The 16,269-nt window shown below is 40.1% G+C and overlaps 1 protein-coding gene across 2 annotated transcripts in view; it reads left to right on the top strand.

Annotated features, from left to right (window-relative positions):
* Window positions 1-16,269, top strand: part of SLC2A13 (solute carrier family 2 member 13) — a 482,259-nt gene that overhangs the window by 449,895 nt on the left and 16,095 nt on the right. The gene's annotated exons all lie outside the window — the stretch shown is intronic.

Genomic DNA, 16,269 nt, shown 5'->3' with positions numbered 1-16,269 from the left:
ATCAATTCTTCAGCACTCAGCTATCTTTATAGTCCAACTCTCACATCCATACATGACCACTGAAAAAACATAGCCTTGACTAGACGGACCTTTGTTGGCAAAGTAATGTCTCTGCTTTTTAATATGCTGTCTAGGTTGGTCATAACTTTTCTTCCAAGGAGTAAGCATCTTTTAATTTCATGGCTGCAGTCACCATCTGCAGTGATTTTGGAGCCCAAAAAAATAAAGTCTGACACTGTTTCTACTGTTTCCCCATCTATTTGCCATGAAGTGATGGGACCAGATGCTATGATCTTAGTTTTCTGAATGTTGGGCTTTAAGCCAACTTTTTCACTCTCCTCTTTCAATTTCATCCAGAGGCTCTTTAGTTCTTCTTCACTTTCTGCCATAAGGGTGGTGTCATCTGCATATCTGAGGTTATTGATATTTCTTCTGGCAATCTTGATTCCAGCTTGTGCTTCCCCCACCCAGCGTTTCTCTTGATGTACTCTGCATATAAGTTAAATAAGCAGGGTGACAATATACAGCCTTGATGTACTCCTTTTCCTATTTGGAACCAGTCTGTTGGTCCATGTCCAGTTCTAACTGTTGCTTCCTGACCTACATACACGTTTCTCAAGAGGCAGGTCAGGTGGTCTGGTATTCCCATCTCCTTCAGAATTTTCCACAGTTTATTTTGATCCACACAGTCAAAGGTTTTGGCATAGTCAATAAAGCAGAAATAGACGTTTTTCTGAAACTCTCTTGCTTTTTCAATGATCCAGAGGATGTTAGCGATTTGATCTCTGGTTTCTCAGCCTTTTCTAAATCCAGCTGGAACATCTGGAAGTTCACAGTTCCCATGTTGCTGAAGCCTGGCTTGGAGTATTTTGAGCATTACTTTACTAGTGTGTGAGATGAGTGCAATTGTGAGGTACTTTGAGCATTCTTTGGCATTGCCTTTCTTTGGGATTGGAATGAAAACTGACCTTTTCCAGTCCTATGGCCACTGCTGAGTTTTCCAACTTTGCTGACATAGTGAGCGCAGCACTTTCACAGCATTGTCTGTTAGGATTTGAAATAGCTCAACTGGAATTCCATCACCTCCACTAGCTTTGTTTGTAGTGATGCTTCCTAAGGCCCACTTGACTTCACATTCCAGGACGTCTGGCTCTAGGTCAGTGTGAGTGATCACACCATTGTGATTTTCTGGGTTGTGAAGATCTTTTTTATATAGTTCTTCTGTGTATTCTTGCCATCTCTTCTTAATATCTTCTGCTTCTGTTAGGTTCTACCATTTCTGTCCTTTATTGAGCCCATCTTTGCATGAAATGTTCCCTTGGTATCCCTAATTTTCTTGAAGAGATATCTAGTCTTTCCCGTTCTATTATTTTCCTCTATTTCTTTGCATTGATAACTGAGGAAGGTTTTACTATCTCTCCTTGCTATTCTTTGGAACTCTACATTCAAATGGATATATTTTTCCTTTTCTCCTTCGGTTTTCACTTCTCTTCTTTTCACAGCTATTTGTAAGGCCTCCTCAGACAACCATTTTGCTTTTTTGCATTTCTTTTTCTTGGCAATGTTCTTGATTCCTGTCTCCTGTACATTGTCACAAACATCCATCCATAGTTCATCAGACACTCTGTCTATCATATCTAGTCCCTTAAATCTATTTCTCACTTCCACTGTATAATCGTAAGGGATTTGATTTATGTCATACCTGAATGGTCTAGTGGTTTTCCCTACTTTCTCCAATTTAAGTTTGAATTTGGCAATAAGGAGCTCATGATCCTAGCCACGGTCAGCTCCCAGCCTGGTTTTTGCTGACTGTATAGAGCTTCTCCATTTTTGTTTGCAAAGAAAATAGTCAATCTGATTTAGTGTTGACCATCTGGTGATGTCCACGTGTAGAGTCTTCTCTTGTGTTGTTGGAAAAGGGTGTTTGCTATGACCAGTGTGTTCTGTTGGCAAAACTCTGTTAGCCTTTGCCCTGCTTCATTCCGTACTCCAAGGCCAAATTTGCCTGTTACTCCAGGTGTTTCTTGACTTCCTACTTTTGCATTCCTGTCCCCTATAATGAAAAGGACATCTTTTGTGGGTGTTAGTTCTAGAAGGTCTTGTAGGATTTCATAGAACCATTCAACTTCAGCTTCTTCAGCATTACTGGTCAGGGCATAGACTTGGATTACTGTGATATTGAATGGTTTGCCTTGGAAACAAACAGAGATCATTCTGTCGTTTTTGAGATTGCATCCAAGTACTGCATTTCAGACTCTTTTGTGACTATGATGGCTACTCCATTTCTTCTAAGGAATTCCTGCCCACAGTAGTAGATATAATGGTCATCTGAGTTAAATTCACCCATTCCAGTCCATCTTAGTTCACTGACTCCTAGAATGTCTATGTTCACTCTTGCCATCTCCTGTTTGACCACTTCCAATTTGCCTTGATTCGTGGATGATTCATGGACCTAACATTCCAGGTTCCTATGCAATATTGCTCTTTACAGCATCGGACCTTGCTTCTATCCCCAGTCCCGTGCACAGCTGGCTGTTGTTTTTGCTTGGCTCCATCCCTTCATTCTTTCTGGAGTTATTTCTGCACTGATCTCAAGTAGCATATTGGGCACCTACCAACCTGCGGCATTCATCTTTCACTGTCCTATCTTTTTGCCTTTTATACTGTTCATGGGGTTCTCAAGGCAAGACTACTGAAGTGGTTTGCCATTCCCTTCTCCAGTGGGCCACGTTCTGTCAGACCTCTCCACCATGACCCATCCGTCTTGGGTGGCCCCACACGACATGGCTTAGTTTCATTGAGTTAAACAAGTCTGTGGTCCGTGTGATCAGATTGGCTAGTTGTCTGTGATTGTGGTTTCAGTCTGTCTGCCCTCTGATGCCCTCTTTCAGCGCCTACCGTCTTACTTGGGTTTCTGTTACCTTGGACGTGAGGTATCTCTTCACAGCTGTCCAGCTGCTGCTCCTTACCTTGGAGGTGGGGTAGCACCTCTTGGCCGCCGCCCCCGACCCCGGGCCTGGGGTAGCTCTTCTTGGCTGCCGCTCCAGTGCTGTCACAGCCACAGCTCTTAGTTGTCCTATGAGTCACTAAAGTTTTGAACTATAAATTCAAAAGTGAAGACAATCATCATCTTAGTAGATGTACCTTCCCCTCAATTTTCCATTCTGCCATTTAGTCTTACCCATGTAACCTTATATTCTAGATAATATTTTGAGTCTGATATCCCCACACTGCCAACTTCATGGCATTTTCCATGTTTCCAGGTAATCTTTATAAAGTAGGCCACAACAAGGCTGGCTGTAGGTGTGATGATGCAGTAAGAAAAAGAGTGATGAAGTATTTTCTTATTAAGTAATATAGTGAAAAAATTTTCTTACGTGAAATGGAGCTGAACCTTGAATGCTGATGAGAACTCTCTGCAAGGCAGAGTTCAGGGCTCCTCTGACTTGGAGATTCTTTACAGTCACAGCAGAACTTCAGAGACATGTCTGGGAGGAACCAGAGAGGCAACCAAGGACCATGTTCTCTTATTTGTGTCCATATTGTGCTATCCATTGTACTGTTTGCCAGTTTGATACCAAAATGAAAGTAAGTGAAGTTAAATCTAAGACATTTTGACCAGTGTTCAAACCCAGACCATCCTCTGTGTCTTGCCCCAGCTTATTTTATAACTATTATTTCAATGGCTCCTTTATTCTATTCAGCTGTGGTACTCTTTATTGACTTAACTACCCTTGATTGTAGTATATCTTCATTATTTCTAATTATTTAACTGTTTTATGCCTGTGATAAATAAAAGTACAGTGACAATATATCTTTCAGCATACAATATTTTTCCATTTAGATGATTTCCTAAGGATACATTTTAGGAATGAGACTTTGGCGCAGAAATAATTAGGTATATTAATTCTTATGTAAAACTGCCAGATTTCATTCCAAAAGGAAGTCTAAGTGAAGTGAAGTGAAGTGAAGTCGCTCAGTTGTATCCGACTCTTTGTGACCCCATGGACAGTAGCCTACCAGGTTCCTCCGTTCATGGAATTTTCCAGGCAAGAACATTGGAGTGGGTTGCCATTTCCTTCTGCAGAAGATCTTCCTGACCGTGGGATTGAACCCGGGTCTCCCGCATTGTAGGCAGATGCTTTACAATCTGAGCCACCAGGGAAGCCAGAAGGAAGTTACACTAACTTAAACTCTTACCAAAATTAAAGACTGTATCAATATCACTGTATCTTCATCAGCTTTAAATATTGCTATTATTTTCATTTGCTTGCCTACTCATATTCTGTCCGTCTTTTCCCCATGCTAGGGCATATAAGCTAGCCAACACACTGGTATATGGCTCAGATTCAGTGTTGCTGTTATTCAGTCACTCAGTCCTGTCCAACTCCCTGCAACCCCACGGGCTGCAGCACCCCGGGCCTCCCTGTCCCTCACCATCTCCCAGAGTTCGCCCAAGTTCATGTTCATTCCATCGGTGAGGCTGTCCAGCCATCTCATCTCATCCTCTGACACCCTCTTTTCCTTCTTCCCTCAATCTTTCCTAGCATTAGGGACTTTTCCAGTGAGTTATCTGTTCCCATCAGATGACCTAAATACTGGAGCTTCAGCTTTAGCATCAGTCCTTCCAGTGACTATTCAGGGTTGATCTCCCTTAAGATTGCCTGCTTTGATCTCCTAGCAGCCCAGGGGAATTTCATGAGTCTTCTCCAGCACCACAGTTCAAAGGCATCAATTCTTTGGTGTTCTTCATTCTTTATGGTCCAGCTCTCACAACTGTACAGTGATTTATATATAAATAAAACTTTATTGATTCATTTTTAGAAACTGCTTTAGCTCCAAATTTCTAGTGCTTTTGAAATTTACCCATGTCCATGTTTAATCATCTCAATAATTCTAAAGGTTTTATTTCTAAAAGAAAGCAACAGTAATTACTAAAAGATAATAGATGATTTTTTTTTCAACTTCGCTTTATGTGGCAAAAATGTGAAACATGAAAACAGGCAGAAAAGGCTTGACTATAGAGAATAATCCAAGACCAAGATGTTCACCATGGTCTGCATACTACATGCTCAGGAGCTATACTTTTCTAAAATTGTTGAACTCTACATATTTACAGTTTAAACGCTGTGTTGCCAGGCTTGGCAGAAGTTTGTTTCATGTTAGTCTATTATATAGAAGTTATATTAGTAAGTAGAAGTTACACTGTCTGAGGAGTAATGATTCAAGTTTGTTAAAGTAATTTTCTCTGATTGGATGCCCCAAAATCAAAATTTCTCATGGCTAAGGGTACTTGTAAATTTATATCATCCTAGTCTTCTGATTGATTGACACTGTGTTTCTTTATTTCTTCTCAGACAAAAGTGAAAATGCCCTTTCCTGGGGAGGTACTCTGTCCTTTTCTAGGTACCTCTCTACCACCACCATTAGACTATAAATATGTGTAATCAGACCATAAATTCCTATAAAGAACTATGAGATTTAACCCTTAGCAGTATCCATTTGGTCTTGATGTGATAGCTTAATGATCTTGTTTAAAGAAATCACAGTTCTGCATCAGGAATTGGAGATGAAATCTTGCTTCCCTAACACTTCTCAGTAAAGAATTGACAAGTGAAGCCTGTGTGGTAAGCCTGTAGAAAAATAGTAGCTGTGTCACAAAAGTGTAGTAAACTATTCCTTCCTTCCTCCAAAACCCCATCTTTTCTTAAAGTTTATTTATTTTTTAATTGAAGGATAATTGCTTTACAGAATTTTGTTGTTTTCTGTCACACTTCAACATGAATCAGCCATAGGCATACATATATCCTTTCCCTTTTGAACCTCCCTCCCATCTCCCTCCCCATCCCACCCTTCTAGGTTGATACAGAGCCCTGTTTGAGTTTCCTGAGCCAGACAGCAAATCCAAAACCCCAAGTCTTTCATAAACTCCTCTGGGAAGGTGGCAAAGTTCTGCAAGTTTCTCAGTGATTAAGATTGGAAAGATAAAATTTGAAGTTTTGTGCTACAAAAGCAAGTCATATTTTCTTCCATCCCCCATACATGAACATGAAGCACGTAAATAATTTCATCATACTGAATAAAAAGGAACAATACAAAAAGTATGTACTGTGTAGGAAGCAAGGAATAAGTTACGTATGGTTAATTGTAGCAAGAGCAAATTGCACCACTTAGTTCCTTTGGTTATTTCTTTGATTTAAAACTGTTTAGAGATGTGATGGAGAAATAACCCCAAAAAATAGGCAGAAATTGCTCTATGTATGAACTGATTTTGGAGTAGGTGGTGAGTAGCCAAGGGGGAATTGTTCTACCTTCAAAGAAAGCTGTTAATTTCTAGATGCATTATTAAGGGAAGCACTGTGGACTTCACGGCTGGACAGGGAACTAATCTTTTTTTTTTTTTTTTTAATCTACGTATCAAGTCAGTCTAGTCTGCTAGTAAAGAGTAGTTCTCTCACTCCACCAAAATGAGACCTATTTTGCTTGCTTGCATATGATTCTTCTTTGTTCACTGCAGCACTCTCTTCTCAGCTGCTATTATTACAATTATTTTCTGTTTTTGCTCTAGGATGTGGTGAGAAGGTGCCTCATCAGAGAGCATGACTCTTTCTAATCCCAACCCACACACTTATGTCAAAGTACTTTTGTTCTTTCCCCAGAGCACTGTGTTCTTCCACCAACAGTCACTAAGCCAGGAAAGCATGAGGGTATTTTGCAATAACACTTGGAAGATACACTTTTATTTTTTAGTTGAAATTTCTAGTGTTTATATTTTGAAGGTCACGTGTGATGTCACATTCTTAGTCATTAGCTGTCTACGTATTGCTGGGTAAGTAACTCTGCCAGGTCCATGCCTGCAGCGGAAATGGGAAAAAAGAAAAAAACCAGCATGAGAATGAAGAGGAGTTAGCCTTTTATGTGTATAAATGTATGTGTCCAGATGGTTGAAAGCTACATCACAGCAAGCAGAGTCTACCTGAAAAGATCCTGCTTCCCATTGTTCAGCAAACAGTCATACAAGGAACTTTGAGAATAATGAGTTGTAAATGGTGAATAGAATTTTTCAGTGAATTTTAGTGATCTGATTATTTGTAAGCATTTCTGTCCTCAGCAATCTGTCTCTTCCCTTTCCTTCTCCTCCTTCCCTTTCTCCCATCATTCCCCTCCCCCTCCCACTTTCTATCCTATTCTCTCATTTTAAGATCTTCATAAGCCAAAATATTATTTGACTGGTGGGAAGTGAAAGTGGAGGATTACTGATCGGGGGATTGCTAATGCTGTTTACTACTCATCATTAAACAAATGTTAAGGCTTCATCATTCAATGACCATTGTTCTCTATACAGAGTTCTAGTATAGACTAGTGGTTGAGATTTTTAAAAGGGAAGGGAATATAAAAATGACTATTCTTTGGCAAACAGATAAGTTGCTTTCTCTGTCAATTAATTTGAGCAATCAATCTTTGTAACGAGTCTATTGTTAAGGACTCTTACTTTACAGATGAACTTCCCAGATGATGCTAGTTGTAAAGAACCCGCCTGCCAATGCAGGAGACATAAGACTCAGGTTAGATCCCTGGGTTGGGAAGATCCCCTGGAGGAGGGCATGTCAACCCTCTCCAGTATTTTTGGCCTGGAGAATCCCATGGACAGAAGAGCCTGGTGGGCTGTAGCCCATAGAGTCGCAAAGACTCAGACACAACTGAGTGACTTGGCACACACGTATACATTTTACAGATTATAAAACCAAGGTAACTTTCCCAAAGTTAAACAGTGGGTAAGTGGCAGAACTGAGATACTGAACCATGCAGCCTGATGCTAGAACCTGTGCCCTTAACGTTTGTGCTGTGCTGCCTGGGATGAGAGCTCAGGATGGTAGAAGAGGGAGTACATTCAGATAGCATAATACAGAGCACTAGGTGATAAAAATATAGATGAGGAAAATGTAAAGCCATTGAGAGGAGGAAGTATATTTCAGACAGGTGAATGTGGCATCTGCACTAGCCTTGAGGGCCAGGTAGATTCCGATAGCAGAAATCAGGAGTGAGAATTTGCCTTCAGTCGGAAGAAATGGCATGAGTACAAGATGCTGAGTCTGGAAGGTAGGTTCGGAAAATAAGTAGTCTAGTTTAGCTGGAGAGAAGGATTGTGTACACAGGACAGAATAAACGAAGGGAAGGCAGTCACCAGCTTCCCTGAGGTCATACTGTCCTCCTCTAGTCATTCGTCCCTCACGGTTTGGCGGTGGTGGTGGTGGTTTAGTTGCTCAGTCATGTCTGACTCTTGCTGCCCCAGGGACTGCAGCCTACCAGGTTCCTCTGTCCATGGGATTTCCCAGGCAAGAAGACTGGGGTGGGTAGCCATTCCCTTCTTCAAGGGATCTTCCTGATCCAGCAATCGACCCCTAGTCTGCATCATAGGCAGATTCTTTACCACTGAGCCACCAAGGAGGCCCTCACAGGATAAGGTAGGCTACAGCCGAATTTTGCAGGCCCCATTTCGTGGGCATTTGGAATAAGGAGGATGATGTGTTTTGAGCTGTGAGGTGGCATGAACAATACTCTAAAGAGCTCAGCTTGGTGGATTAGCAGTTTGAAGAAAGTAATGTGAGAAGCAGGAAAAATAATTGAGAGTGTATTTGTTTCCTATTGCTGAAAAACAGTCTTACTGCAATATTAGGTTAGAAGCTTAAAGCAACCCACATGTATGATACCAGTTTCTGTGGATCAGGAGTCTAGGCATAGCTTAGCTAGGTCTTCTGCTTAGGGTCTCCCAAGGTTACAGTCAATGTTGGCTGGGTCTGTAGTTTCATCTAGGCTCAGTTAGGAAAGGATTGGCTCTTGTTAGCAGAATTCTGTAGCTTTTGTACTAATGACTCTCTTTTGCCAGCTGTTACCTAAGGCTACCCTCAGCTCCTAAAGATTTCTCTCAGGCCCTGCCATGAGCATTTCAATACTGGCATTCCGTAACATGGCGGCTTGCTTTTTCAAAGCCAACAAGGAAATGAGAGACTTCAGCTAAATAGCACTATAATCTTTATCACATGTGTCCTGTCACTTTTACCACATTCTGCTGGATTTTAGCCAACAAATCAAAGGTCACCCCCACACTTAAGGGGAGGGGATGACCTATGAGCATGAACATCAGGAAACACACAGGTGGACACTCATAAAGGCCCTATACTGAGGTCTGCCACAGACAGATACAATTGGTGAAACAAACACTCCAGAGGCTGAATTAAGTTGGTTTGAATGAAAATAGGAAGAGTCAAACTCAAAAAATTATGTCTAGGAAAGGTAATTATGATTTCTTGCAAAATTCATTGCATATATTAACTCACACATGCCTCAAAATATCTCTGACATAGCTACCAGGAAAATCCTTATTTCACAGGTGAGAACACAGACTTTTAGAAGTTGAGTGCCTAGATCACATACATATGAGCTTCAAATCTGAGTGTCCTAATATAGATTTTGAAAGTAGGATGTCAGTCCCAGAGTTCATTCTCTTCACCACTCTTCTTTACTTGGGCTTCCCTGGTGACTCAGCTAGTGAAAAATCTGCCTGTAATGCAGGAGATCCCTGCAATGCAGGTTTGATCCCTCGGTTGGGAAGATGCCCTGGAGAAAGGAAAGGCTACCACTCCAGTATTCTGGCCTGGAGAAGTCCATGGACTATATAGTCCATTGTGTTGCAAAGAGTCAGACACAACTGAGCAACTTCCACTTTCAAAAGTATAGAGAATTTTAAAAGAGATGGATAAGGAAGACTGATGATTTTAACTTAATTTTAACTCTGTTTCAACTCAGAGAAATGTCATGAGAGGCACTATTAAAATAATATGCATTGTGCATTTACTACATGCCCGGTAGTGTGGTTGGCACTCAATATGCAGCATCACATTTAATGTTGCCAACAGCCTATGATACTAGGCTTTTCTCCTGTTTTACAGATCGGAAAACATGACTGTGCCTGTCCTCACTAATTTCCACAAATACGAAAGGTTGTTATTTTGTTCATAACTATATCTTTAATATCTGACACATAAAAAAGTGTTCACTATATAAATTTTTGAATGAATGAGCATAGCTTATAAGTGGTGGAGTTATGATATGAACTCAGAATAGCCTCCCTGTACCTCCTGTAGAAGATAATGCATTCCACTGTAGTCTTGGCAGGAAATCTAGATATGAATGTTCAGCACATATGTCAATTCTATTAATGGAGCTTGAGGAAAAGGTCAAGGCTAGCTTCCCTGAAAGGGAGCATCTATGTGGATATCAAAATCCCTAAAATTAGATGAAATGATTAAGGGAAAGGGTATAAGCCCCAAACCAGAACCTGAGAGAACATCTGTATTTAGAGGCTGAGGGGAGGAAGAGGCATTTTAAAAGGCAATGAAGACAAATACATCAGAGAGTTGAGATGGATATGTTGATATAAAAGTAAAGGGGAAAGAGAAGGGAGGAGGGTTTACAGCAATATCAACTACCACAGGGTAGTCAAAGAGCCTCAAAATTAAGGCAAGATAATTATATTTGAGGATTAGGAGGCTATCAGTTTGGGGTGAATAATTCAGAGAAAATAGGGCATGAGTAAGAATCAGGGGAGTGTCTGAGTGGGTGCGGATGAGGACCTCACTACTGTAAACTAGATGAGCTACTAGTAGTAATATGAAAGGGATGAAAGATTTTAATAGGAGTAATTTTTTTTGTGTTGTAAATAGAAGGGTAGGCTCAAGCAGGAAGAAACTAAAGATGGCATAAAGAGAATTAACTACTGAGGAAACATACCACAGAGGAAACAGAAGCAAATGTAGAACCACTAATAGGAAGGGCTGTCCTTAGAACAGGCAAGAAACATATTACCATTCAAAGTAGGAGAAGAATCTGAAATAAAATAAAAGCAAAGGTCCAACAGAGAAAAGTTGAGGGAATTCAAATGGAAAGTCTTCAATTTTTATGAAAATGGAGGCAAGTTCTTCATACCCAGGAAAGGTGGGAAAGGTTTCAGGACTAGAGGATAGTAAGAAATATTTTCATTAATCGAGGCAATAGTTGACTGAAAGTTTATTCAATGTTTACTCTAAAATACGCAGAAAATTCAACAGAGAAGACAGTAAAGAATAATAATAATCATTATTAGGAACCCAACAGAAAAGAAATAGCATGAACTTTTAATAGATGTCATCAGCATGGTTTCGTAATTTTACCAGCTTCTGAAAAGTGCTTATTAAAGGAAGTTAATGGTCCTGCACAAAGTTGGGAACTGAAACTGTGAGAATGACAGGCAAGCATGGAAGAATGAAAGATGGATTCTAGACATCAGTAAAGACAATACTGGCATGATCTGAATTGAACAATGATGTGACTGAAAACTGAGAGGAATTGAGACTCTAAAGATGTGATTTGGGTACTAGAAATAAATAACATGCTTATAATCGAAAGGAATGAGGTACATTTGAGACCCTGAAGTAAAATAGTCAAGCTAATTTTAATGCTCTTTCCGCAGTTTCAAAGGTTAGGTAAGGAACTATGAAGCCAAGGTGTCAGATGGGCCAAAAATAAACGTAAATGAATATGGCAGAGGATGAGAGTGGTGGAGAAGATAACTGACTAGGCATCAAGACAGTTAGGTGTTATGATGGAGGTCATAAACACAGCAATAAGGACAGAGCTTAGAGGTCAATGTTCAAAAATAGAGGTTGATAGAGATAGAACAATAGCATAAGAAATAACAGTAGAAGAATGTTTTTCAGGTTGATCATGTCTTCAGATGCAAAGTCAACAGAGAGTGACTGCTAGAAAAGCAAGTACATGTAGCAGGAAGGTAAAGGATTAGTTTAAATAAGATATAAGCATTGCTCCCTGCCCATACTACCTTGTCACCCCTTTAATCCTTCTAATCCTTAAAATTACCTGTAAGGCATTTTCCCCCATTTTACAAATGAAATATTCTGGTTGTGGAATTTGAATTTTTGCCCTTACTTCAAAATCTAAAGCTTTACAACATACTGACTTTCAGTGGTTTTTAAACTGTTACTGCAGTCTTCCAAGACTAACTAGAAATCATGTCTGATATTTGAAATGGATATGAAATGCAGTGGTCTTTTTTAAGGTATAATTTACATATATAACATTATATTAGTTTCAGGAGTACAATATAATGATTCAACATTAGGGTATACTGGGAAATGATCACCACAGTAAGTCTAGATAACATCCATCTCTACCCATATTCATAATTTTTTTCTTAAGAACTTTTAAGATCCACTCTATGCAATACAGTATTATTAACTGTGGCTACAATGCCACATTTTGTCCACCTGATACAAAGAACCAAATCATTGGAAAAGACCTTGATGCTGGGAAAGATGGAGGGCAAGAGGAGAAGGGGGCAACAGAGGATGAGATGGTTGGATGGCATCACTGACTGAATAGACAGGAGTTTGAGGAAACTCAGGGAGATAGTGAAGGATGGGGAAGCCTGGCATGCTGCCATCCTTGGAGTTACAGAGTCAGACATGACTTAATGACTGAACAACAACTACAACCATGCCACACACTACATCCTCAGGACTTTTTAGTTTATAACTAGAAGTTGTGTGTTTTGGCCCATTTCATCCCACACTACTCCCCACTCCTGACGACCACCGATCTGTTTTCTGTATCTATGAGCTCCTTATTTTTTTTTAAGATTACATATACAAATGAGATCATATGGTATTTCTCTTTTTCTGGTTTATTTCATTAAGCATAATGTTCTCAAGGTCCGTCCATGTTGTCCTGAATGTAATGGAAGACTGAGTATCACTTCATGGCAGATAGATGGGAAACAATGGAAACAGTGACAGACTTTATCTTCTTGGGCTCCAAAATCACTGCGGATGGTGACTGCAGCCATGAAATTAAAAGACGCTCCCTCCTTGGAAGAGAATCTGTGACCAACCTAGACAGCATGTTAAAAAGCAGAAACATTACTTTTCTGATAAAGGTCCATCTATTCAAAGCTATGGTTTTTTCAGTAGTCATGTATGGATGTGTGAGTTGGACCACAAAGAAAGCTGAGGGCCAAAGAATTGATGCTTTTGAACTGTGGTGTTGGAGAAGACTCTTGAGAGTCCCTCGGACAGCAAGGAGATCCAACCAGTCCATCCTAAAGGAGATCGACACGGAATATTCACTGGAAGGACTGATGCTGAAGCTAAAACTCTTTGGCCACCTGATGCGAAGAGCTGATTCATTAAAAAGACCCTGATACTGGGAAAGATTGAAGGCAGGAGGAGAAGGGGAAGACGGAGGATGAGATGCATGGATGGCATCACCGACTTGATGGACACGAGTTTGAACAAGCTCTAGGAGTTGGTGATGGACAGGGAAGCCTGGCATACAGCAGCCCATGGGAATGCAAAGAGCTGGACACAACGGAGCAACTGAACTGACAATATATATGTATACACTATATGTATGTGTGTGTGTGTCTATTTGCATGTGTGTATACACACACACCACATTTTTCTTTATCCATTCATCTATTGACAGACACTTAGGTTGTTTCCACATCTTGGCTATTGAAAATAATGCCGAGGTGAACATGATGGAGCAGATATTTTTTTCAAGTTGGTGTTTTTGTTTGCTCTGGATAAATACCCAGAAGTAGAATTGCTGGGTTGTATGGTAGTTTCATTTTTAAGTTTTTGAAGAATCTTGATACTGTTACAATAGTGCTGCACAAATTTATATACACACCAACAAAGCACAAGGGTTCTCTCTTGCCAACACTTTCTATTTCTTGTCTTATTGATGATAGTTATTCTGCCAAATATGAGGCAGTATCTCACTGTGGTTTTGATTCGCATGTCCCAGATAAATAGTGATGCTGTGCATCTTTTCATGTACTTGTTGCCCATCTGTACCGAAATCAGATTGATTATATTCTTTGCAGCCAAAGACGGAGAAGCTCTATATAGTCAGCAAAAACAAGACCAGGAGGTGATTGTAGCTCAGATCATGAACACCTTATTGCAAAATTTAGGCTTAAATTGAAGAAAGTAGGGAAAACCTGTAGAATATTCAGGTATGACCTAAATCAAATCCCTTAGGATTATACAGTGGGAGTGACAAATAGATTCAAGGGATTATATCTGATAGACAGAGTGCCTGAAGAACTATGGACAGAGGTTCATATCATTGTACAGGAGGTGATAATCAAAATTATCCCCAAGAAGAAGAAATGCAAAAAGGCAAAATGTTTGTCTGAGGAGGCCTTACAAATAGCTGAGAAAAGAAGAGAAGTGAAAGACAAAAGAGAAAAGGAAAGATATACCCTTTCCAAAGAATAGCAGAGTTCCAAAGAATAGCAGGAGAGATAAGAAAGCCTTCTTCGGTGATCAATCAAAGAAATAGAGGAAAACAACAGAATGGGAAAGACTAGAGATCTCTTCAAGAAAATGAGAGATACCAAGGGAACATTTCATGCAAAGATGTGCACAATAAAGGACAGAAACAGTAGACATAACAGAAGCAGAAGATATTAAGAAGAGGTGACAAGAATGTACAGAAGAACTATACAAAAATGATTTTATTGATCCAAATAACCATGGTGGTGTGATCACATAGAGTCAGACATCCTGGAATGTGAAGTCAAGTGGGCCTTAGGAAGCATCACTATGAACAAAGCTAGTAGATGTGATGGAATTCCAGTTGAGCTATTTCAAATCCTGAAAGATGATGCTGTGAAAGTGCTGCACTCAGTATGCCAGCAAATTTGAAAAACTCAGCAGTGGCCACAGGACTGGAAAAGGTCAGTTTTCATTCCAATTCCAAGGAAAGGCAATGCCAAAGAATGTTCAAACTACTGCACACACTAGTAAAATAATGCTCAAATTCTCCAAGCCAGGCTTCAGCAACACATGAACTGTGAACTTCCAGATGTTCAAGCTAAATTTAGGAAAGGCAGAAGAACCAGAGATCAAATTGCCAACATCTGTTGAATCATAGAAAGAGCAAGAGAATTCCAGAAAAACATTGACTTCATTGACTTCACTAAAGTCTTTGACTGTGTGAATCACAACAAACTGGAAAATTGATAAAGAGATGGGAATACTAGACCACCTTACTTGCCTCCTGAGAAATCTGTATGCAGGTCAAGGAGCAACAGTTGAACCAGATGTGGAACAATGGACTGGTTCCAAATTGGGAAAGGAGTACGTCAAGGCTGTATAGTGTCACCTTGCTTATTTAACTTATATTCAGAGTACATCATGTGAAGTGCTGGGCTGGATGAAGCACAAGCTGGAATCAAGATTGCAGGGAGAAATGTCAATAATCTCAGATATGCAGATTATACCACCGTTATGGCTGAAAGTGAAGAGCAACCGAAGAGCCTCTTGATGAAGGTGAAAGAAGAGAGTGAAAAAGCTGGCTTAAAACTCAAATATTCAAAAAACAAAGATCATAGCATCCGGTCCCATCACTTCATGGCAAATAGATGGAGAAACAATGGAAACAGTGACAGACTTTATTTTCTTGGGTTCCAAATCACTGCAGATGGTGACTGCAGCCATGAAATTAAAAGACACGTGCTCTTTGGAAGAAAAGTTATTACCAACCTAGACAGTATATTAAAAAGCAGAGACATTACAGAGCCAACAAAGGTCCATCTAGTCAAAGGTATGGTTTTTCCAGTGGTCATGTATGGTTGTGAGAGTTGGACCATAAAGAAAGCTGAGCGCTGAAGAATTGATGATTTTGAACTGTGGTGTTGGAGAAGACTCTTGAGAGTCCCTTGGACAGCAAGGAGATCCAACCAGCCCATCCTAAAGGAAACCAGTCCTGAATATTTATTGGAAGGGCTGTTGTTGAAGCTGAAACTCCAATACTTTGGCCACCTGATGTGAAGAGCTGACTCATTAAAAAGACACTGATACTGGGAAAGATTGAAGGCAGGAGGAGAAGAGGAAGACAGGTTGAGATGGATGGGTGGCATCACCGACTTGTTGGACATGAGTTTGAAAAAGCTCCGGGAATTGGTGATGGACAGGGAAGCCTGGCATGCTTCTGGCCATGGGTTGCAAAAAGTCAGCTGAACTAACCTGAGTGGCTAAACTAACAAACTGACTGACCATCTGTTTGTCTTCTTTTGAAAAATGTCTCTTCCAATCCTCTACCCATTTTTCATTCAGATTATTTTTTTGTTATTGAGTTGTATGTACAATGTATTGTTCTTGAATTATATTCAGCTCTAAAAAGTTTCATGTGAGCTTACATATA

The sequence above is a fragment of the Cervus canadensis genome, chromosome 25 (genome assembly GCF_019320065.1).
Source record: "Cervus canadensis isolate Bull #8, Minnesota chromosome 25, ASM1932006v1, whole genome shotgun sequence".
Lineage (NCBI taxonomy): Eukaryota > Metazoa > Chordata > Mammalia > Artiodactyla > Cervidae > Cervus > Cervus canadensis.
This window is presented reverse-complemented; position numbering and strand designations above follow the sequence as displayed.